General features: G+C 38.9%; 1 long non-coding RNA gene across 1 annotated transcript; it reads left to right on the top strand.

The window, feature by feature from the left end:
* The first annotated feature begins 20,285 nt into the window (after nucleotides 1–20,285).
* LOC135526623 (uncharacterized) lies at nucleotides 20,286–21,674 on the top strand. The gene is made up of 4 exons (XR_010453330.1): nucleotides 20,286–20,357; nucleotides 20,610–20,700; nucleotides 20,788–20,883; nucleotides 21,306–21,674. It is a non-coding gene; the product is annotated as an uncharacterized LOC135526623 (long non-coding RNA).
* Nucleotides 21,675–23,880: the final 2,206 nt, after the last annotated feature.

Consider the following 23,880-nt stretch of genomic DNA (forward strand, 5'->3'; position numbering starts at 1 on the left):
AACTTAATGCCCAGATTTAACAGTAATAATCACAATAGGCTTTGCAACCTCTCACTGGCTCAGCGACCAGGAGATATTAGGCTAGACGGCCACAAATGTAATTTAACACTAGGAGAGCTGAGAGCTCCGTACTGACTCAAAACAAAAGTACTTTTTCTAAAGTACTGCACCCACCCTGGCCCACCTGTGCCTCCACCCCTGATCTGCAACATGGATGCACCCAGTTGAAACCTTTCAACTTTGTGCAACTGGTTGCAAGCAACAGCCAATCAAAACAAATGCTTTTGCACCTGATCGAATCGAAGGTTTGGAACTCGACAACACAGCTGTCAGTGCTGCGGAATCCATGATCAAGGTGGACAGCAGAGACATTACTCAAACGGGAGCTGTATAAATAAATACTGGCGTCAGGGCTAGTAAAGGTTTATCTACATGATTTGGAAGTCAATAAATATATATATATTTTTATCTGAACCCAGACCTCTCTCTGACCAGTTTCAACTGAAATTGTTCAACATACACTAGCTGGCATTTTTCTTTGCTAGCTTGGTTAGCTCGTTGTTAGCTGGATTGATCAAAAGGGGCTGGCAATGAAATTGTGTCTTGCTAGATAAAATGTACAGCCAGCATTTTCTCTAAATCATCCTTATACAATAACGAAACAGTTGGATAAACAACTAATTTGTGAAATCACAATGTAATGCAGAAGATGACATGGAGTGAGTTTGGAAGTCTCAAACAATATGACAGAAGCAGCTTCAATTTGATTGGCTGTTGCATACAAATTTAAACATGTTTGAGATGCTTCGTGTAACAGCAAAGTTGCTTGAGATGATGTCACTTGCAACCTGCAACTAAATTGTTTTAGTCGAGTCACTTAACCTCGAGTCTGAGTCGAGTCTCAGGTCCCCTGTCACAAATTCAAAGACAGACTATTTTTCTATAGGCCTATTCTTCTATAGACCTACTCAAGGGGAAAGAGAGTTTGACTGTTGTTTTACTATTAAACTAAATACGATTGTTTGCAATTAAATATTTAGCTTGTGACTGGTGGTTACAGGGGAGCAGGAAAGTCGCTTGGGCGATGTGTAGCCTATGATCGGAGTAAGAGCCTGAGCGAAGCCCCATAATCATCGCTTGAGCCTCTGCAGCTCACCAGCTGACATAGGCTGTGCATGTCCTTCCAGCAGCGAGAGAACAGAACCCTCGCCTCTCTGCTTATCAGATTAGCCGATCCAGTGCAAGTGCAAATGCAAGTCACGAGAAGGCAAGTCCAAGTCACCAATGATCGAGAAGGCGAGTCCAAATCCAAGTCAACAATAGTCGAGTCCAAGTCGAGTCACAAGTCATGAAAGTTGAGTCATATTCCGGGACTTGAGTACTGCAACACTGTCGTCGTGTAACTGCGGCCTTAAGACTTATAAACTCAGACTTTTGCTAATATGTTTTGTCTCCCAAAAAAAGCTTGTCCATTTCATGTAATGTCCATAATGTCTCTCATTTGCTTCATTTCTTTAACATGCCAATATTTAAAAGTCTGCCTTTTTGGGTGTACAATCCCCCAAAGGACTACTATAGACACACAGAGCAAAAGTTTAATTTTATATTTTGTTTCTCCATTCTGAGACATTAAAGTTGTGATTTTGCATGCAAATGTAATGTTCATAACATTGGAATTCCCCAGCTATTTGTACTTATTTTGACATTGACCTCAAAATCAATTATAAATCATTGCTAACATATTATCAAATTAATCAACTTAATCAAAAAACAAAATAACAGTCAGAGGAGTTGGTCATGGAGACTTCTCCCTCCAGCAGAGCACTGTGATTGTGAAATATATAACCCTGCCATCACACTAGTCTCAGTTCCACTTCCATACTCCACAGACAATCACCCTGATGTTTCACTTCACAAAAGTACTGTAGCTACAGTGCATTCAAGTATTCAGACCCCTTGAGTTTTTCCACATTTTGTTACGTTATAGCCTTATTTTAAAATTGATTAAATTACTTTTTTTCCTTATCAATCTACACACAATATGAAAACAGGCTTTAAAAATGTTAGCAAATGTATTACAAATAGAAACTGAAATACCTTATTTACATAAGTATTCAGACCCTTTGCTATGAGACTTGAAATTGAGCTCTGGTGAATCCTGTTTCCACTGTTCATCCTTGAGATGTTTCTACAACTTGATTGGAGTCCACCTATGGTAAATTCAATTGACTGGACGTGATTTGGAAAGGCACACACCTGTCTATATAAGGTCCCACAGTTGACAGTACATGTCAGAGCACAAACCAAGCCATAAGGTCAATGGAATTGTCTGTAGAACTCCGAGACAGGATTGTGTTGAGGCACAAGGTTAGCAAAACGTCTGCAGCATTGAAGTTACCCAAGAACACAGTGGCTTCCGTCATTCTAAAATGGAAGAAGTTTGGAACCACCAATACTTCCTAGAGCTGGCTGCCTGGCCAAACTGAGCAATCAGGGGAGAAGGGCCTTGGTCAGGGAGGTGACCAAGAACCCGATGGTCACTCTGACAGAACCCCAGAGTTCCTTTGTGGAGATGGGAGAACCTTCCAGGCCTTTATGGTAGAGTGGTCAGACAGAAGCCAAGATTGAACTCTTTGGCTTGAATGCCAAGCGTCACATCTGGAGAAAACCTGGCACCATCCCTATGTTGGCAGCATCATGCTGCGGGGATGTTTTTCAGCGGGCTGGGAGAATAGTCAGGATCGAGGGAAGGATGAAAGGTGAACGGAGCAAAGTACAGCGCCCGGACTTGAACCTGACCGAACATCGCTGGAGAGACCTGAAAATAGCTGTGCAGCCACACTCCCCATCCAACCTGACTGAGAGGGTCTGCAGAGAAGAATGGGAGAAACCAAGAAGCCTCAAGGGTGTAATCTCTACCAAAGGTGCTTCAACAAAGTACTGAGTAAAGGGTCTGATGTAATAAGACCCTTTACTCACATTTATACTTATGTAAATGTGATATTACTATTTTTTTAACATTTGAAACATTTTTAAAAACCTGTTTTTGCTCTGTCAATATGGGGTATTGTGTGTAGATTGATGAGGAATAAAAACAATTTAATCAATGTTATAATAAGACTGTAACCTAGCAAAATGTGGAAAAAGTCAAGGGGTATGAATACTTAAGGAACTAAAGTTTACTTTTGAGGTCTTAAACGCATCACTACACATGGAAAGGAAACGGTTAAGAAGTTTACACCCGTTTAAACTCACATCAGTGTGTGTATCTAACAATCTAGTTTCATCATTTGCCCTCCAGTGGATGGTAACATTACTACACCACAAAATGACAACACTGTCCATTCTCAATTTTCATTGCTTATGAAAGTAAAGGGCCTAGACAGAATTCTGTATGTGGTGCCACTGTTTTTGTCTCCACCATAATTCAATTTTGGTGATTTTATTTTATCATGAATCATCACAACAGTATAAGTAGTCATTAATGTACTGTCTATTTGGAACTATACTTGGAAAGGATATAAATTTACAATTGTAATGCATTACTCATTTGATCCTCAACATTTTTATAGACAACATCATGCTTTTATGATGTATTTGAGCCTGTGATGTGCCAATTCAGTAAGTTTCACACACATATGGACCAGTCCACTGTATTCTACAGCTCTGCAACTTTCTGTGGATCTAAGAATTTATAGTCTATTCTTCATGGCCGTCTCATTATAAAGAAAAATCAGGACATAACAAATGTAGGTGAAAAAGCAGTATTTTGGTCATGTTGACATTGTAACACTGAATAAAACACAGAATAAACTATATTATGATGTAATTGAAACACTGGGACATGGTTTCATTGGGTCATGAGACTACTTTAGAGGTCTGAAAATGTCTGATATAGGGTTGAATGGCGGTACTGAGATTTACGTCCCAAAACCACTCCCTTTTCCCGGGATAAATAACTGCGAGAACCCGGTAAATAATAATACATTTTTTACCTGAGCAACAGGTGTAATGGCACTGGAGGAGATGGCTTCTGTTTACGGTCCCCTAACCAATTGTGGCTTTTTTGTGTGTTATTTGTAGCTTATTTTGTTTCTGCCAACTGTCTCTTATGCCAGAAAAGAGCTTCACAAGTCAAGAGCTTCTAGCGATTACTCACCCCGTACTGGAAGATTTTTTTCTTTTTTTCTTTCTTTAATACTTATTTTCCACCATAATTTGCAAATAAATTCATAAAAAAATCCTACAATGTGATTTTCTGGAATTATTTTCTCATTTTATCTGTCATAGTTGAAGTTTACCTGTGATGAACATTACAGGCCTCTCTCATCTTTTTAAGTGGGAGAACTTGCACAATAGGTGGCTGACGAAATACTTTTTTGCCCCACTGTATATCCTACCAACGGAACATTAAAAACTGTAATATCTTATGTTTCACCAAGTCATGGCTGAACGAAGACATGAATAACATACAGCTGGCGGGTTTATCGCTTTTTTGGCAGGATAGAACAGGCACCTTTGGTAAGACCAGGGGGTGGTAGTAAATGTATATTTGTAAACAACAGCTGGTGCACAAAACAAAGGAAGTCTCAAGGTTTTAGGGGAATAGGCTTTGTCGTGCCCTCTTCATGACTGTCTGTTGGAGCAGGTTGAGACCTTCAAGTTTCTTGGTGTCCACATCACCAACAAACTATCATGGTCCAAACACACCAAGAGAGTCATGAAGAGGGCACCACAAAGCCTATTCCCCCACAGGAGACTGAAAATATTTGGCATGGGTCCTCAGATCCTCTAAAAGTTCTACAGCTGCACCATTGAGAGCATCCTGACTGGCTGTATCACTGCCTGGTTTGGCAACTCCGACCGCAAGGTAATACAGAGAGTAGTGCTGAGGGCCCAGTACACTACTGGGGCCAAGCTTCCTGCCATCCAGGACCTCTATAACAGGCAGTGTCAGAGGAAGGCCCTAAAAATGTTCACAAAGTGCAGTCACCCAAGTCATAGACTGTTCTCTCTGCTACCACACGACAATCGATACCGGAGAGCCAAGTCTATGCTGCTTCTACTCTCTGTTGATTATCTATGCATAGTCAATTTAACTCTACCTACATATTCATATTACCTCAATTACCTCGACTAAACCCCTGTATATAGCCTCGCTATTGTTATTTTTCTGCTGCTCTTTAATTACCTTTAGCTTTTATTTAAAAAATGTTACTTATCTGTTTTTTACTTAACACATTTTTTTTTAAACTGCATTGTTGGTTAAGGGCTTGTAAGTAAGAATTTCACTGTAAGGTCTACCTGTTGTATTTGGCGCATGTGGCAAATAACATTTGATTTGATTTAAACATGGCGTGAAAAGGAACTGTTAAATTGTATGCAATGTGTCTAACTCTGGCTTCTCTATGCAATGTCTAAATCTGGCTTCTCTATGTAATGTCTAAATCTGGCTTCTCTATGTAATGTCTAAATCTGGCTTCTCTATGTAATGTCTAAATCTGGCTTCTCTATGTAATGTCTAACTCTGGCTTCTCTATGCAATGTCTAAATCTGGCTTCTCTATGCAATGTCTAAATCTGGCTTCTCTATGCAATGTCTAAATCTGGCTTCTCTATGTAATGTCTAAATCTGGCTTCTCTATGCAATGTCTAAATCTGGCTTCTCTCTGCATGATGAATCATCAATGCTCCGACAAGGGACAGACAGCCCATCTCAGTATGGAGTGCAGTTCACAAGGCATGTAGACCTATCATTTCATCATAACTTTTTTCTTATGACAGGTAGGCCTGCATTTGCTGCAGCGTAGTCTAAGCTACAGTAATATAAAGACTGAATGTGTGTCTAATTTACCCATCTCTATCTGGCTTTCGGGGGTCCCATTTTTTTTTATTATAACGTTTTTTTAAATATTTTTTATTGCAGCTGCAGAGTTTTAAAACAGCCTATCACTTGAATACCATTGTTTTCAATCAGTTCACATGCAAGCACTCTGGCAATCTTTCTCTCTCGCCATCAACTCCATTCAAATTGCATCCAAAATAGATAATCCTGTCATATATAGCTCTATATCGATGCCCTACCCCTTTCAGGTAAAACATTCAATGTAGTATTAGCCTTATATTTATCAAATTAATGATGGGTTATGCATAATAGACTTCTAACTTATAGCCTCTGTCTCTTGCGCAATACCTACGCATCTGTGCTCCGCTGGCCTCTCTCCTTAAAACCTCTCCTTAGCTCTTAGAGTCCCATGCAGGTAAACCTAGACTGGAATAACTTGATCGACAATATTTGTTTGGCATTTTTCATACCAATAGACTATTCGAAGAGGGATGCAAGCTCCTGTTTGCTGGATGTTAAAACAGCAGCCAATAGAACTCAAGGATAGTTTGAAAGAAGAGTGAACGCGCAATGGCAGTAGGCTATAGCAGTTATTTATTCAGGCCCAGAACCATTCAGTCCTCGTGAAGAGACATGAAAGCCTTCTGCATCTAATTCTATTCCTATATTATTCAAGGATGTCATTAGAATGATGAAGATAAGGATAACAAAATGTATTTCATTTAACTGTTGAAAGCGAGGAAGGAATGAAGCAACAACAGAGAGGAAGAGAAGGTAGGCTAATAACATTATGGGAAATATTTTGAAAGGTATATATGCGTCAGCCTGGTAATTATACAAATAGGCCTTATTATACTTCATAATTAAAATTAAATTCGCTAGCCTATACTTGTAACTTTGTATGCCGCAGGTACAGCACCAGAATCACGTTCTCTCCCTGCTTTATCATGGTTTGAATAAGATGCGTAATTCCAGTCCATATAATACAGTATAGTACAATACAGTACAGTAATACAGTTCACACTCAAAAAGATTAGCCTACTGGCGCTAGTTTCATTTATTTACCCAAGAGAGAATATAGATAGCTACATCTATGGGCTTTTATGTTTTTCTGTCATGCATAATGTGCAATAGCCTGTAACATATGTTTTGGACACACAATCATTAGCGTTTTTTGGGGATTTGGCTCATGAAATGCATTTAATGTATGGCTCATCAGGCTCCGGGAGCATCCATCTTGAATTTTCAATCAAAGCTGTAATCAAATCCAGACATAGGCCTATTTATATGCTTTGTAACACTTCCGGATTTTGGTGGGAAATACCGGGTTAAAGTGTAATGTCCTTTAAAACAACATTGGATGTTTTTCAATGTTTGAAGACAATCACATGCCAATACACCTCATCCTTGTTTACTTGCCTATCTCAGTCCTGTTACCCACTTTCCTTAGGCCTGTGTTCCCCAATTCACCAACAGGCACCTAAAGTATATCCAGCTATTCGCTGCACATCTCAACCTTGCTGTTTGCATAACTTAATCCTGTGACCTCTGGCCAGTATACGCAAATCATTTCAAAGATAAACTCATAATAGAATTCTATAACACGTACCCTAGCCCACTTTTTTCCTACCACGAACTTGTTGCCAGAAAAGATTTGAATGAGCAATAGATGTCCATCCAGACCAATTACATGTATGAGCCTTGTCTATCTCTACGCCCCATTACTCATATAAACCAGGTAAATCTATGGGCATACTCAGACAAACCAGGTTTACACCTGTATTTCAGCTCCAATAAATCAATTCAGACAAAGTCTGCATCTGTGCTTGAACCCATTTAGTCAACTAAGCCAGGTCTAAATGTGACGAAATCTGAATACTCATAAACTGTAAACCAGATCTACCCCTCTAACTCAGCTCCAGTACTCTTACAAAACCAGGTCTACACCTTTGCTTGAGTCTAAATACTAATACATAAACCAGAGCTACGGCTGCAAATCTCAGCCCAAATACATGTGGCTATGTCCCAAAACTCACATAAACCAGATCTACCATTGTGCAAGAAACACTAAACAAACCTATTGACTTTAAATATGTGTTAAGTTATAACAGTATTCAGTTTATGGGTGTTTACATTGCCAATTCTCCCTGAAATAACAAAATATGTATTTATTTTTTTTAAATGTAAAGTCTAATGGATTATGGTAAAATCATCTGTAAGATCACCTTGATCAAGTATATCCATAACCCAACTCAATCTACTGAGCAAATAAACAATCTGTTATGATTAAATATACAGAGTGTACAAAACATTAGGAACACCTTAATTCGTCAGAGGCCTATGTTGAATCCAATGCTTCCCACATTAACATTACTTAGCCAAAGAAACAAGGTTCATGAAACGAATAACGTGCTAGAAACAGATGGCATTCATATTCTGACTGTCTCTGAAACTCACTTAGATAATACCTTTGACAGTGGTAACAAAACACGGTTAAAACATTTACAGAAAAGACAGAAATGCCAATGGTGGAGGTGTTGCTGATTATATTCAGAACCACATTCCTGTAAAGCTTAGAGAGGATCTCATGTTAAATACTGTTGAAGTAATATGGCTACAAGTTCATCTGCTTCACCCTAAAGCCCATTCTGGTGGGAAGTTGCGATAAACCACCAAGTGCTAACAGTCAGTATCTATGAAATGCTTCTTAATGTATGTTATATCAACAGAGGTATATTTTCTGGGTGATTTAAATATTGACTGGCTTTTAAGCTGCCCAGTCAAGAAAAACCTTCAAACTGTAACTAGTGCTTGCAAACTGGTGCAGGTTGTCAGTAAACCTACCAGGGTAGTTACAAACAGCACAGGAATTAAATCATCAACATGTATATATCACATCTTTACTAATGCTGCAGAAATGTGCTTTAAAGCAGTATCTAAATCCATCAGATGTAGTGATCACAATATACTGTAGTAGCCATGAAATTGCTTATTCCTGTTACCAATAAGCATGCACTCATTAAGAAAACAACTGTAAAAATGGTTCAATCCCAGTGGATTTGAAACATTTTATGGTTGAGAGGGATGAGGTAAAAGTAATGGCAAATAAGTCTGGCTGCACAACCGAATGGAAAACGTACTATGAATTGAGAAATCATGTGATTAAACTGACTTAAAAGACGAATAAACTATACTACGAACAAAGATAAATGATATAAAGAATGCTAGTAAAAATGCTTTGCAGCACCTTAAATAAAAATGTGGGTCTAAAATGCAAACTCAGCGCCATCATTCTTTGAACCAGATGACTCATTCATCACAAAACCCACTGATATTGACAATTACTTTAATGATTTTGTCATTGGTAGGATTAGCAAACGTAGGCATGGACATGCCAGCAACAAACACTGACAATACACATTCAAGTATAACTGATCAAATTATGAAAGACAAGCATTGTCATTTTGAATTTGTTAAAGTGAGTGTGGGAAAAATAATTGTTGTCTATTATCAATGACAAGCCACCAGCTTTGAGTAAATGTACACGGGCAGTTCGGGGCCTCCCGCTGGACGCCGGGTGGATTGCGCTGAGGCCTTGACTGGATGTCCTTTGGATAGTGGACCATTCCTGATAGACACGGAAAACTGCAGTGTTGCATTTTAAGGCACACTCAAACCGATGAGCCTTGAACATACTACCATAACCCGTTCAAAGGCACTTAAATATTTTGTTTTGCCCATTCACCCTCTAAATGGCACACATACACAATCCATGTCTCAATTGTCTCAAAGCTTAAAAAATATTCTTTAACCAGTCTCCTCCCCTTCATCTTCACTGATTGAAGTGGAATTAACAGGTGACATCAATAAGGGATCATAGCTTCACCTGGATTTACCTAGTAAGTCTATGTCATGGAAAGAGCATATGTTTCTAATATTTTGTGCACTCAGTGTATATAATAGGTTTGAGCCACTGTATTTTCCTATTGGTCACAAATGTGACCACTAAGATATATTCATATACCACGTGCATCAAGTATTCAATGTATTGAAAATGAAGGCAAAAAAAGTAAAAGTACTGTAAAAGTACTCCTTGGAGATTGATGCTCGTGGTCTTGTGACCTTGCCAAGTCTTGCCATAGATTTTCAAGCCGGTTTAAGTCAAAACTGTAACTCAGACACTCCATGCAACTTATTGTGACTTATTAAGCACATTTTCACTCCTGAACTGATTTATCAATTATCAATTTGTAAAAATTCTGAAAACATAATTCCACTTTGGCATTATGAGGTATTGTGTCTGACACAAAATGTAATCTTTTTTTTAAACAGGCTGCAACATAACACATTTTTGAAAAAGTCAAGGTGTTTGTATTCTTTCTGAAGACACTTTACATATTTTGTTCTCGAGTTCCTGAGGGAGCTAATAATACTGTCCACTGCTGTTGCTGACACTTCTGGAATTCTGAATATTGGTAAGGCAGTGCTGTAATGGGACAAATAAAATTAAATTTGAATTTGACTTGAATTTGGTGAGGGCAGTGGTCTTTTTTGAAAATCTTTGAGCCAGGTCCCTAACAAAGTCTACAATGAAATTGTTAAAAGTGGTGGATAACAAATCACAGTCTTGAGATAGAATCCCATTAACTTGTAATTCGGGGTTTTCTTTTTTGATTTCTCAGCTCCTCTACTCTTTAGTTTGTTGATGTTTTCCCAAATCACTTTGCCATTTCCTTTAGCTTCATTGATCACTCTGAGGAAGAACTCTGCTTTTACCTTTTTTATACTACTTACCACCTTGTTTCTCAGTGCTGTAAATATATGTCTGTCATCATTCTGAACAGACTTCAGTGCTTTTTCCAAGGAAAGATCCCATTTCTCTAGTCTGCCACCAGAGGTCCTTGTTGAGCCATGGTAGAGAGGTTTTTACATCTTGGCTTACGTTGGAATTTCCTAGTAACACAAGTATCCACGTTGTCAAAAGCTGACGGAATGTTATGTCTGGGTCTTCATTGCATAACAGATCAGACCAGTTCATTTGATTTATAGCTGCATCATAGTTACTCTACTCACTTTGAGGGATTATTTGATGTTACGGTTGTACATTGATATGGTTATTACATCTCTTTCTAGTGAGTTTTCTAAACACTAATGTAGATTTTTGGTCAGATTTGCAAGTTACTATTTAAAGGACTTATTTATTCGTTCAGGTCTGTTAATAAACACCATCCACATTTGAGTCTGGGATGTATGTGTTACTCTGGTTGGTTCTTCTATGAGTTTTATTTTCACAGTTTATATTGAAATCGACCATGAGGATGATCTCCTTCTTATGATCACATTATTTAACAACGTAATTTAGATGGTCAATTAACAAGGCATCAGATGTTAGTTGGTCGATATAAGCCGATAATAGTGAGAAACATATGAAGGGAGGGGAAGACATTCAACCCATACATTCAAGGTCATTGGCACGTTTTCATTCGATAAGATTGGATTTAATGTTATCTTCCATGTACATAAGCAATCCACCCCTCTTCCTTTAACCTGCCACTCCTGAATGTGGAGTGTCCAGGAACATTAAAGGCTAAAATAATATTTTGAACAACAAAATGAGGTCCGCCAAAGAAAAACTTGATAGAAAATGAATTTATAAGAACGCTGTAAGTACAGGAAAGGTTTACCCAGTGGGAAATGAATATCCAACTAGTCAGTGACAACTGTGTTGAAATTGGACTTTGTGACAGCACCAAAAGACACTATTTCCTGGGCAGAAATTTTAAGGAGAAATCAGCAGTTCCTATATCCATGTTTGGACTTATTAATTAATGATATGTACCCTTTGATTCTTGAACAATATAAGTTGTATATGCCTCATGCCACTGTTGTACCCCATCAAAGCCCAAAATATAAACTTATTTTACTCCAATATTTGCATGCAGAGTAAATGTAAACAAACACTACAGAGCCTGAAAAAATTGCTAAAACTATAATTTTTCTATCATGGGTGGTCTTGCATCCATAGCTCTGTCTATGAATTTGAGTGGTTACATTTCTGCAGATTGTTGTCTCTGCTACCACATGACAAGCAGTAACAATACACCAAGTCTTGAACCAACTGGACCCTGAATAGCCTCTACACCCAACTCATTCAACCAAATAGCTACCTGGGCTATATGCATTGACTTTATTCATAGTTACATTACATGTACATACAGTATCTACCTCAATTACCTTGTACCCCTGCACATCAACGCTGTACTGGTATTCCGTGTGTATAGTCATTGTGTATGTATTATTACTTTTATTATTACATGCTTAGTTTTCTATTATAATAATAATAATAATTTTCTATTATTTATTTTTCTTACTCTCTGCATTGTAATATCCACAAAACATCCACAAAACATTACCCATTGTCTTATACCCATGTCTATGATCTGGCTGTAATTGTTTTAAGTCTGTCTAAGAGACATTTGAAAGCTCAGGAAAACATCAGGGATGACAATGCAATAATTGTGTATAATATTTTACGTAGAAAAACCCTTAAGAATCTTTCCCACTGTCACGCCCGCTTCTGCTCCCCCTCTCTGGCACTCGAGGGCGCCAGGCTCCCCATCATTGCGCACACATGTCACCATCGTTACGAGCATCAGCGCTTCATTGGACTCACCTGGACTCCTTCACATTTTGATTGAGTCCCCTTTATCTGTCTATTCCTCAGTTTCATCCCAGTGTCTTAATTATTTTGGTTATGTTTCCCTTGTCCAGACGCTGTTTGTGTTTTGTTTCATGTCCGTTATTCATTCAATGTTATTCCCTGTACTTGCTTCCCGTCTTCCAGCGTCTGTCCTCACAGAATGCTGACACCAATTTTGGAAGCATCAGGGAGTTTTGTTTTTTGTTGAGGTTGGTGACTTCATGTCCGTGAGCAGCTGTCGAAGGAACCGGGGATGCCTCAGCTGGCTCGTCTGGCTTCCACGCCTTCGCTGACTTGAGAGGTTTCCTTTCCTCGGTTGGCTCGAAAGGCTCCCACCCCAAGTCAAGCGCCGGTTCGTCAGGCTCCCACGCCTCAGCCCGCTCGTCGGGCTCCCAGGCCTCAACTGGCTCGTTGGGCTCCCACGTGTTTTGTTTCATGTCCGTTATTCATTAAATGTTCACTCCCTGTACTTGCTTCTTGTCGCCCAGCTTTATCCTCACACACACACAGTTACTTCAATCCTCAGTAACAGCATGCCCAGAAACAAACATGGGGGATGGGATATAGTTGTATTTTTTCAGCGGGATAATAAAAAATGTATTTTCTCAAATACACCAGAATGGCTTTCCAAGAGGTGTTGCGTGTTCCTGAGTGGTCCAGCCTAATTCCTGAATAATGCTGTCCATCAATGGCCCTCACATATATGTATTGAGCTCTAGCAATTTGGACAAAAACACTGGATAAAATGCAAAGTTGGTACAATATTATTAAAAATGATTCACAGCTGTAATGGCGACCAAAGGTGCTTTCACCGAGCATTAACTCTGGGTGTGTGAAGACTTACAAAATGTTTCTATAGTTTTTCTTTAAAATTGTGGAGTTGGTTGTGTAGATCGGTTTATTCCCTTTTGAGATGACATTTTAAGGAAACAAAATGTGAACATTATGCAATGAGTGTAGAGTTTCACTACCAACTGTATATGTATCTTTTTTGTCAATTTCCAGTTGGGAGTCGATCTGAAGTATGATGCAATTTCTATACCTGGCCTAGAGCGTGTTCTCTGCCAAGATAAACCAATATTATGAGTTCCCAGTAATCCAACCGGGTATGAATGAAATGACAATTACGCCTAGCCTGGAGCATGACATTTTGAAATGTAGTTTTGCATACTGATGTGGATAGAATCCATCTCGATCATAACAGCCTTATGTGAAAGACCTTATAGTCTTGTGTTCTTTGATGTGAGGTTGTGGTCATAGAGTGTTGTAGTCTTCAAAGGCCCATTATATCCTAGGAACATGGTAAATAAAGACAGTGGTGAAGTGAATTGCTTTATTTATTTACCATTTTCTTTAATTTAACAGGTTTTTGGTTTACTGGGAACTAATGAATGGTATCTGTGTATCTTGGAACAGAACATGCTGTTGGCATGACAATACAGTTACACGAGGTTGTCCTTTCCAAGAACACTCTCTAGGCCACGTATTGAATTTGCATCATACATCAGATCCTCCATCTACTGTATATCAGCAAGTTAAACATAATTATTTTCTAAAGCAATTTACAATAATAGTTATGTGGTCTTTAATGTAATTAATAGAGGCTGGTGGCCATAGAGTGTTCTGGGCTTCAAAAGCCCATTATATGCTGTGTCATACCCTGACATGATTTAGAATTATGGTTTAACTAATAATAATATGTGGATGTATATTTTGTATATGTTGTATGCATTTAATCAGATTTGTTTATTTTCATAAACTCTATGTTTTACTACAGCAGTTGGGCCTACGTTGGTTACCTTATTATTTACTGCTACTTTAAATATGTTTTGACAGTTTCTGTTCACGTGAAGAGTGCGTGCTCAGTTTGGACCAATCAATATGGACTATGGGTGGTGTGCAGAGGGCTTCTCAGGTTTTTTCCGTTGTTGCTGAGGAAAGAAAGAGAAAAGAGGGGGAGAGATGCTCTTGTGAAGCGGGAAAACATTTTGTGTACTAAAAATAGTTTTTTTCCCCAAATTGGGTTTAACTTCTTATGGCCAGGTGGGACGGTAGCATCGGGTGAAATTGCAGAGCGCAAAATTCAAACTACAGAATTATAAATATTTAACTTTCATAAAATCACAAGTGTAATATATTAAAATAAAGCTACACTTCTTGTCAATCCAGCCGCAGCGTCAGATTTCAAAAAGGCTTTACTGCGAAAGCACACCATGCGATTATGTGAGGACAGCGCCCTGAATACAAAAGCATGAAAAACATATTTCAGCCAGGCAGGTGTGCCATGAAAGTCAGAAATGGTGATATAATAAATGCCTTACCTTTGATGATCTTCTTCTGTTGGCACTCCAAAATGTCCCAGATACATCACAAATGGTCCTTTTGTTCAATAATGTCCTTTATATCCATAAAAACTCAGTTTAGCTTGCGCTCTTCAGTCAATAATCCACCCAGTTTCCCTCCATCAAAATGCATACAAAATTAATCCCAAACGTTACTAATAATCGTTTCCAAACAAGTCAAACAATGTTTATAATCAAACCTTAGCTACCCTAATACGTAAATAAATGATTCAATTTAAGACATAGAATCGTTATTGCCTTTTCCGGAGAAAAATACCAAAGAACTCTCTTCCACTCACTTGGAAACAATACAGCCAAAATGGAAGCCACCTAGAAAAACTACAATTTCTGGCTCATTTTTCAAAAAACCAACAAGAAACTCTTTCTAAAGACTGTTGACATCTGGTGGAAGCCCTAGGAACTGCAATCTGGGAGGATTTTGCCTTATAATAAAAGTGACAGACATTGAAAACAGTGGTAGGCTGAATTTCTTTGGGGGGGGATGGTTTGTCCTCGGGGTTTCGCCTGCCATATCAGTTCTGTTATACACACAGACTTGGAAACAATACAGCCAAACTTTTAATAGTTTTAGAAACTTTAGAGTGTTTTCTATGCAAATTATATGCATATCCTAGCTTCTGGGCCTGAGTAACAGGCAGTTTTCTTTGGGCATGCTTTTCATCCGTACGAATAAATTAATCCGTGAAAACACTGCTCCCTACCCAAGAGAGGTTAACTGCACTCTACTTTACTCATTTTTAACAAAATAACATTCATCGTTAAATATTTTCCCGAGAGACTCATCTCAATTTGCTTGCTGCTTGGATAGATTAACAAATGTATTTACCACTTTCTTTATTAATTTACCAGGTTTTTAGTTTCCTGAGAACTAATGATAGATATTGGCATATCATGTCACAGAACACGCTGTTGCTTTACATTACAGTTACACCAGATTGTCCATGCCAGAATACGCTCTAGGCCAGGTATTGAATTTGCATCATACATCAGATCCTCTTTCTACAGGATATTGGCAAGTTAAACATAATTATTTCTGCTATTTTCTGCTGAAATACAAGACAACATGGCAGCACACATAACTGTATACACACTAGGGATTAATGCCAGAAACCGGGATACTGAGATTTCCTAACCAAGCTCCCTCTCGTTTCCTGTGAAAATAGAACTTTCCCAAAAAATGGCTGATACACTGTTTCTGCAAAAGTAATTGAGGAAATAGACATTCGCAAAATTGATCCATAATATGTTCCACTGACAATCGAGAGAGCATGTGATTGCCATGTTGATAAGCAGTCTCTCAGTCACATGAAAGATCCTATGAATAATCTTTTCTGATAATACAAAACCTAGGAGGCTCATGGTTCTCACCCCCTTCCATAGACTTACACAGTAATGATAACTTCTAGGGGACGTCCTCCAACCTATTAGAGCTCTTGCAGCCATGAACTGACATGTTGTCTACCCAATCAAAGAATCAGAGAATCATTATAGTACTGAAAGCATAAGCCACAGCTAGCTAGCACTGCAGTACATAAAATGTGGTGAGTGGTTGAGTCAAAGAGGGAGAAACACAGTGGTTGAACAGTTTTGAACAAATTCATTTCTTTAAAAATGAAGTAGAAGCTAGAGAAAGAGAGAGAGATAGCTATATTTAGTTGTACTTTTTCATGATCAGTTATCTAGAGAATGCAGCTAGGTATTTGAGCCTACTCAAACTCCCGGCTCAAAAAGAGAGGGATGCTATGTTAGCTAGCTGGCTGTGGCAATCCAACACTGGAACTCTTCCAAGTCAAGCTTTTGGTTTTATAAATGTATTGCTCCCGGGGCCTGCTGGTTTAACTGCTGCACTTCTTTCTTACTGTACATTGTACTGCATGATTGCAATGTGTTTATAATCGCGTTATTTCTAGTATCTATGTTGGCTATGAAAGTTATTTTTGCTTGTTCACAGACAGCTGATATGTTCTGCACTGAAGTCCACAAGCAAAGGGCAAAAGGTGACCGCATAGATAGTTGCAAGAAGGAATACAACCATTAAAGTGATCATGCTGTTTTCCTTTCTTTTTTAAAGGGGTGGATCAGCTTCAGTTTTGCAAATAGATTGTGGCTTCTATCAATGTAATTGTCTTCATCATTTCAAATCCCCCATAGATTTAATATGTATATATATATATATATATTGTTTTTTAATACATGTTCCTTTATTTTTTTCCCCTACCCTACCACCCCTCCCTGAATTGGAGTGAACTAATGGACAACACTTAATACTTATACTTCCAGCTTATTCATACACTAAATATATCAACAGCATTGGAAGACATATGGAGAAGGCTAATGTACATTTTTATGTAGATTACACTATTCTCTACTCGAGTAGCAGCAGTTTGGCTTTTGAAAAAGCTCACAACTTTTAACATCATTCAACACATCATTCAACACGATCCGTACCATCTGAAGCTTGTTGATGATTCCTCTAAAACAAATGCCTAGTATTTTCCAAAGCTAAACACTCTGAAACCATGTCATTACTACCTCGGATGGACATTCCATGGAACAAGTAATAACATTCAATTATTTGGGAGATCAGGTGGACGAGAAGTTGAGCTTCACACCCCATGTAGAGAAGCTTGTTGGTAAAAGCAAGCTGCGTATTGGGTTTCACTACGGGCACAATTTCATTTTTCCTTTGCCACCATAAAATAGAGGATTCATTGTACTATTCCATCAGTGTTGGACTATAGTAATACTATTTCAGGTCAATTCTCAATAAATACACTGAAGGCTCTTGACTGTATCATGTGATGTCTCCATTGCTGTCGGGTGGACAGAGCTAGCAACACACAGGCTATAACACTGGTACATTCTTATATAGAAAGCCATTTTTAGAAAACCTGTAATTGTATCTGTTCTCTATTAGCCCGAAATGAAAACACTTACAAGCTCAGATACCAATCTTGTTTTAAGCTAACAGTCCTGAACAAATGTACAGAGCTTGGAACAAAGTATTTTCACTAATCAGTCCCCTTGTATTGGAATTCCCTCCAAGCCAACCTAAAACTCCAGGGTCTGGTCTCCCTAGATAATTTCAAAGCACAAATAGATGAACAAGTTGTTGAGACATTTAGTTGTTTCTAGTTGTTATCGATGTCACTAGTCGGCGTTGACTTATTGATGCAAGGATGTTGTTTTACCTGAAGCATTTTGATACCATAGTGAGCCTGTCTTTTGACGTTTTGCATTCAGTTTTTATCTGACTTGTGTTGTGTACATGTACATTACTGACGTGCAGCTTTTTATATTGATATTTCTTCGTCTGGTTCATGTCATGTGGCTGTTTGTCAGAAACTGACGGGTTTAGCCTACCAGATGAGCTAAATTACTTCTATGCTCGCTTCGAGGCAAGCAACACTGAAGCATGCATGAGAGCATGCTCCGGACGACTGTGATTACGCTCTCTTATAGCCGATGTGAGTAAGACCTTGAAACAGGTGGATTACCAGGACGTGTACTCCGAGCGTGTGCTGACTATCAGGCAAGTGTCTTCACTGACATTTTCAACCTGTCCATGACCGAGTCTGTAATACCAACATGTTTCAAGCAGACAGCCATAACTGTGCCCAAGAACACCAAGGTAACCTGACTAAATGACTGCCGACCCGTAGCACTCACGTCTGTAGCCACGAAGTGATTTGAAAGGAAGGTCATGGCTCACATCAACATCATTATCCCAGAAACCTTAGACCCACATCAATTTGCATACTGCTTCAACAGATCCACAGATGATGCAATCTCTATTGCACTCCACACTGCCCTTTCCCATCTGGACAAAAGGAACACCTACGTGAGAATGCTATTCATTGACTACAGCTCAGCAGCGTTCAACACCATAGTGCCCTCAAAGCTCATCCCTAAGCTAACGTCCCTGGGACTAAACACCTCCCTATGAAACTGGATCAAGGACTTCCCGACGGGCCGACCCAGGTGGTAAGGGTAGGTAACAACACATCTGCCACGATGAACCTCAACACGGGGGCCCCTTAGGGATGAGTGCTATGTTCTCTCTTGTACTCCCTGTTCACGCATGATTGCATGGCCAAGCACGACTCCAAGACCATTATTAAATTTGCCGATGACACAACATTGGTAAGCCTGATCACCGACAACGATGAGACAGGTCACAGACCTAGCAGTGTGGTGCCAGGATAACAACATCTACCTCAACGTGATCAACACAAAGGAGATGATTGTGGACTTCAGGGAAAGGAGGGCCGAGCACGCCCACATTCTCGTCGACAGGGCTTTAGTGGAGCAGGTTGAGCACTTCAAGTTCCTTGGTGTCCACATCACCAACAAACTATGGTCCAAACACAACAAGACAGTCGTGAAGAGGGCACAACATTGCCTATTCCCCTTCAGGAGAATGAAAAGATTTGGCATAGGTCCTCAGATCCTCAAAAAGTTCTACAGCTGCACCACCGAGAACATCCTGATTGGTTGCAGCATCTCCTGGTATGGCAACTGCGATTGGTTGCATTACTGCCTGGTATGGCAACTGCAATTGGTTGCATCACTGCCTGGTATGGGAACTGCTCGGCCTACAACCACAAGTTGCTACAGGGGGTAGTGCGTACACTGGAGCCAAGCTTCCTGCCATCCAGGACATCTATACCAGGCGGTGTCAGAGGAAGGCTCTAAAGATTTCCAAAGATTCCAGCCACCCTAGCAGTTTTTTTTATTGTTGCTCCTTTAATTATTTGTTAGTTATCTATTTTTCGTCTTCATCTTTTTGTTTTTTGTCATTTTTTTTTACATCCATTTATTTTTTGTAAATACTTTCTTAACACTTATTTTTCTTAAAACGACATTGTTGGTTAAGGGCTCGTAAGTAAGCATTTCACTGTAAGGTCTACCTACACCTGTTGTTTTCGGCCTATGTAACAAATACAATATGATTTGATGCTGCTGTCTTGTTCCAGGTCTCTCTTGAATATGGGATTTTTATTTCAACGAGACTAACCTGGTTAAATAAAGTTATAATAAAATAAATAAAAAGGTTTAATGACTGGTTTCTTAAATGTGTTATGAATGGATTATGGATACAACCTTAAAATAAAGTGCTACCACCATTTATAAATTCAAGTCTATCCAAGCTCCAGGTCTGAAATTCAGGTGAAATAACTAGGAAACCATAGTATTGACAGAGGTTTTGCCTGGAGGGAGGTCATAAACTTCAGGCTGTGCATGATTGCGGTTATAGCCATGGGAGTAATGTCATTTTGCTTGTTAATCGGCTGTGAGAGGTGTGGATGGGTGGGGCAGGTACAGTAGCTGCAGAAAGAGTATAAAACAGGGCTGCAGAGGGCAGAGAGATGCCACACTACTACTGAAGTCCAGAAGACATCATCCAGATAAACAGCCATCAATCAGACAGCATTGTGCAACTGTAAGAGGTATGTTGTTTTCACTGAGAATCTTCTTTGCAAAGGTGTATGGCAGGTGTGGCAAGAGTGGGCAGGTGTATACAAGTGGACAGGTAGGAATGGATGCAGAGGTGTAGGTGGATGTGTGTGTGTGTGTGTGTGTGTGTGTGTGTGTGTGTGTGTGTGTGTGTGTGTGTGTGTGTGTGTGTGTGTGTGTGTGTGTGTGTGTGTGTGTGTGTGTGTGTGTGTGTGTGTTAACAAGTTGTGCTCTATGTGCTTTAGTAAAGGATGAAGATCCAGAGTATGTTACTGCTGTTCGCTCTAGTGGGTGTCCTGTTCGCAAGCTCCCTTAATGAAGATAACTCTGAGGATGGTATGTGTTGTTTGTAAATGTGTACTACTTTACTTCCCGGGTTTAATCTGATAAAATCTAGTAAAATGAAAAATCTTTCTTCCTCAGCTCTCCTGCAGGAGGATGATGTAAAAAATGGAAAGGCTGCCTTTTTGGCAAAGTTGGCTAATTTGAAGACCAGCTCCTCTGAAGATGAAGCAGCATGTGAGCCATCTATCTATCTATCTATCTATCTGTCTATCTGTCTATCTGTCTGTCTGTCTGTCTGTCTGTCTGTCTGTCTGTCTGTCTGTCTGTCTTTCTGTCTGTCTGTCTGTCTGTCTGTCTGTCTGTCTGTCTGTGTCTGTCTGAGCAACAGTAAATTGTCAACGGGAGGTTAACAGAGGCTGGTAGGAAATGTGGAGGGAGTAACATGGCTAACTCCATCTCTACTGTTAATTAGCATCATGTTTCGTAGAGGGAAAATATGTTTTAAATGGTAGTCAAATACTGGTCTTACAACAGTAAGTTTTAAAGGTAGTCACCTATAATTGTGATATGTTTTGAACATTTTGGAGTCATTTTCAAATGTTTAGCTTTTAAAAAAGGTATTTTCCATAAAGATGATTTAAAACTGTATTCCACAGTTTTTGGCAAGCTTTGGAAAGTAGCCACGGACCTTGTTGGGTGAGAAGCGACCAGCATGGGGATGCCAAGGATCCCTTTCAGTCTCCATATGGAATCAGCTATCATCCTCTGAAGTCATCACTAACATTACCTCAGTGAATCATTCCAACATCCACACATCAATGATTGTCAAAAAACAACATCAGTAATACAGTTAATTGGTACTTTGGTACTGAGAAGAACTCATCAACATTCTGAAGAATATATGGTTTATCCATGAACATGTACTTTATGTCCTGACACAGGATAGTTGGTTGGTCAAGTTAGTGGATAAATAATTGTATGGTTGTATGGTTGACTTGTCATATTGTGATCCTCCAATAAACTATCAAGCATAAGACATGTTTAGTCGTTTTTTATTAATCTTACATGTTTAGCAGTGTTTCAATTACATCATACATGTTTCATAATATTGTTTTATTTTGTGTTTCTATTCAGTGTGAACAATGTGAACTTGACCATAATACAGATGCAGTGCATGCAGAGCAAATTACATCAGATTACACTGAGCAGTAATAGTAGTACACATATCCACACACACACACTAGACATACCGTCTTGAGAGTTAGCTTTGTTGAGTGAGCTTGATAACAGCAGTAACATATCCTGGATCTTCTAATAAGCTACATCCTGATATTCAAAATGGGGAAAAAACCTTTGTCACTTATCTACACACATTACACCCATAATGACAAAGTGAAAACATGTTTATAGGTATTTTTGCTAATTTATTGAAAATGAAATGGAGAAATATCTAATTTACATAAGAATTCACAACAAATGTTGGAATCCCATCTGGCAGTGATTACAGAGTCTTTCTGGATAGGTCTCTAAGAATTTGCACACCTGGAATGTACAATATTTGCCAAATATATTATTTTCTTAATTCTTCAAGCTCTGTCAAATTGGTTGTTGATCATTGCTAGACAACCAGTTTCTAGTCTCGCTATAGATTTTCAAGCAGATTTAAGTCAAAACTTTATCTTGGCCACTCAGGAATATTCACTGTGTTCTTGGTAAGCAACTCCAGTGTAGATTTGGCCTGGTGTTTCAACAATGCCTTTTTTTGTCTATCCATGTACCAATAGGTGCTCTTCTTTGTGAGGCATTGGAAAACCTCCCAGGTCTCTGTGGTTGAATCTGTGTTTGAAATTCACTGCTCGACTGAGGGACCTTACAGATAATTGTATGTGCGGGGTACAGAGATGAGGTAGTCATGTAAGAATCAATTATTACAAACAGAGTGAGTCCATGCAACTTATTATGTGACTTAATAAGGACATTTTCACTCCTGAACTTATTTAGGCTTGTCATAACAAAGGGGTTGAATACTTATTGACTCAAGACATTTCAGTTGTTCATTTTCAAATAAATTTGTGAATATTTTTTTTCCATTTCCATTTGGACATTATGGGGAATTGTGTGTAGGCCAGTGACTAATCTCAATTTAATCCATTTAAATTTCTGGCTGTAACACAATAACATTTGGAAAAATTCGAGGGGTGTGAATAATTTCTGAAGGCACTGTAAATATTTTGTTCTAGAGTTTGTGAAGAAGCTGATAACACCGTCCACTGCTGATGCTGAAACTTCAGATATTCTGAATATTGATTTGCTATTTTCCATAGGAGTGAGAGTTGAGGTCTTGTTTGAAAATCCTTGAGACAGTTCCCTAACAGAGTCTATAAGGACATTTTTAATAGTGGTGAATATAAAATTACGGTCTTGAGTTAGAATCCCATTAACGTTTAATTTGGGATGGTTTTTGGACTTTTCAGCTTCTCTCCTTGTTTGTTTGTTGAGGTTTCCCCAAATCAAAAATCGGACAACATTTTGAATAACAAAATGAGGTCTACCAAACAATAACCTGATAGAAAAATAATTATTATATTAGAATGCTGTCAGTACAGAAAATGTTTGCTCACTGGGAAATCAATATCCAACAAGTCAATGACAACTCTGTTGCAACTGTTAATGCAAATGAATTACTTAAAAATCATACAATGTGATTTTCTGGATTTTTGTTTTAGATTCCGTCTCTCACAGTTGAAGTGTACCTATGATAAGAAAATACAGACCTCTACATTGTCAGGACCCGGTTACGAACCTGGGTCTCCGGAGTGAGAAACAGTCACTTAACCAACTGAGCCACGAATAGTCAGCAGAACCCAGAAGATGAGGCAGACACAGCAGTACTTAAGACGGTGTATTTAATAAAGTAAAAAATCCTTCAATACAAAAATGGCAAATCCAAAAGGTGGTAGGTAAAGCACAAAAAAGCCTCAAGAGATACTCACAAATAAATAAACAAAAACAAAAAACAGAATTCCACAAGAGCGTCCACCGGAATCGACAAGAGCACACAGAACACTAGGGCTGAGTGCTAACATACAAACACAGAGCACAGAACTGAGGGAAACTAAGGGTTTAAATACAATCAGGTGAAACGAGGCACAGGTGCAAATAATAATGGGGATCAAGGGAAAACATAAGGTCAAAAAGCACAATGGGGGCATCTAGTGACCAAAAACCGGA

Source organism: Oncorhynchus masou, chromosome 5, assembly GCF_036934945.1.
Source record: "Oncorhynchus masou masou isolate Uvic2021 chromosome 5, UVic_Omas_1.1, whole genome shotgun sequence".
Lineage (NCBI taxonomy): Eukaryota > Metazoa > Chordata > Actinopteri > Salmoniformes > Salmonidae > Oncorhynchus > Oncorhynchus masou.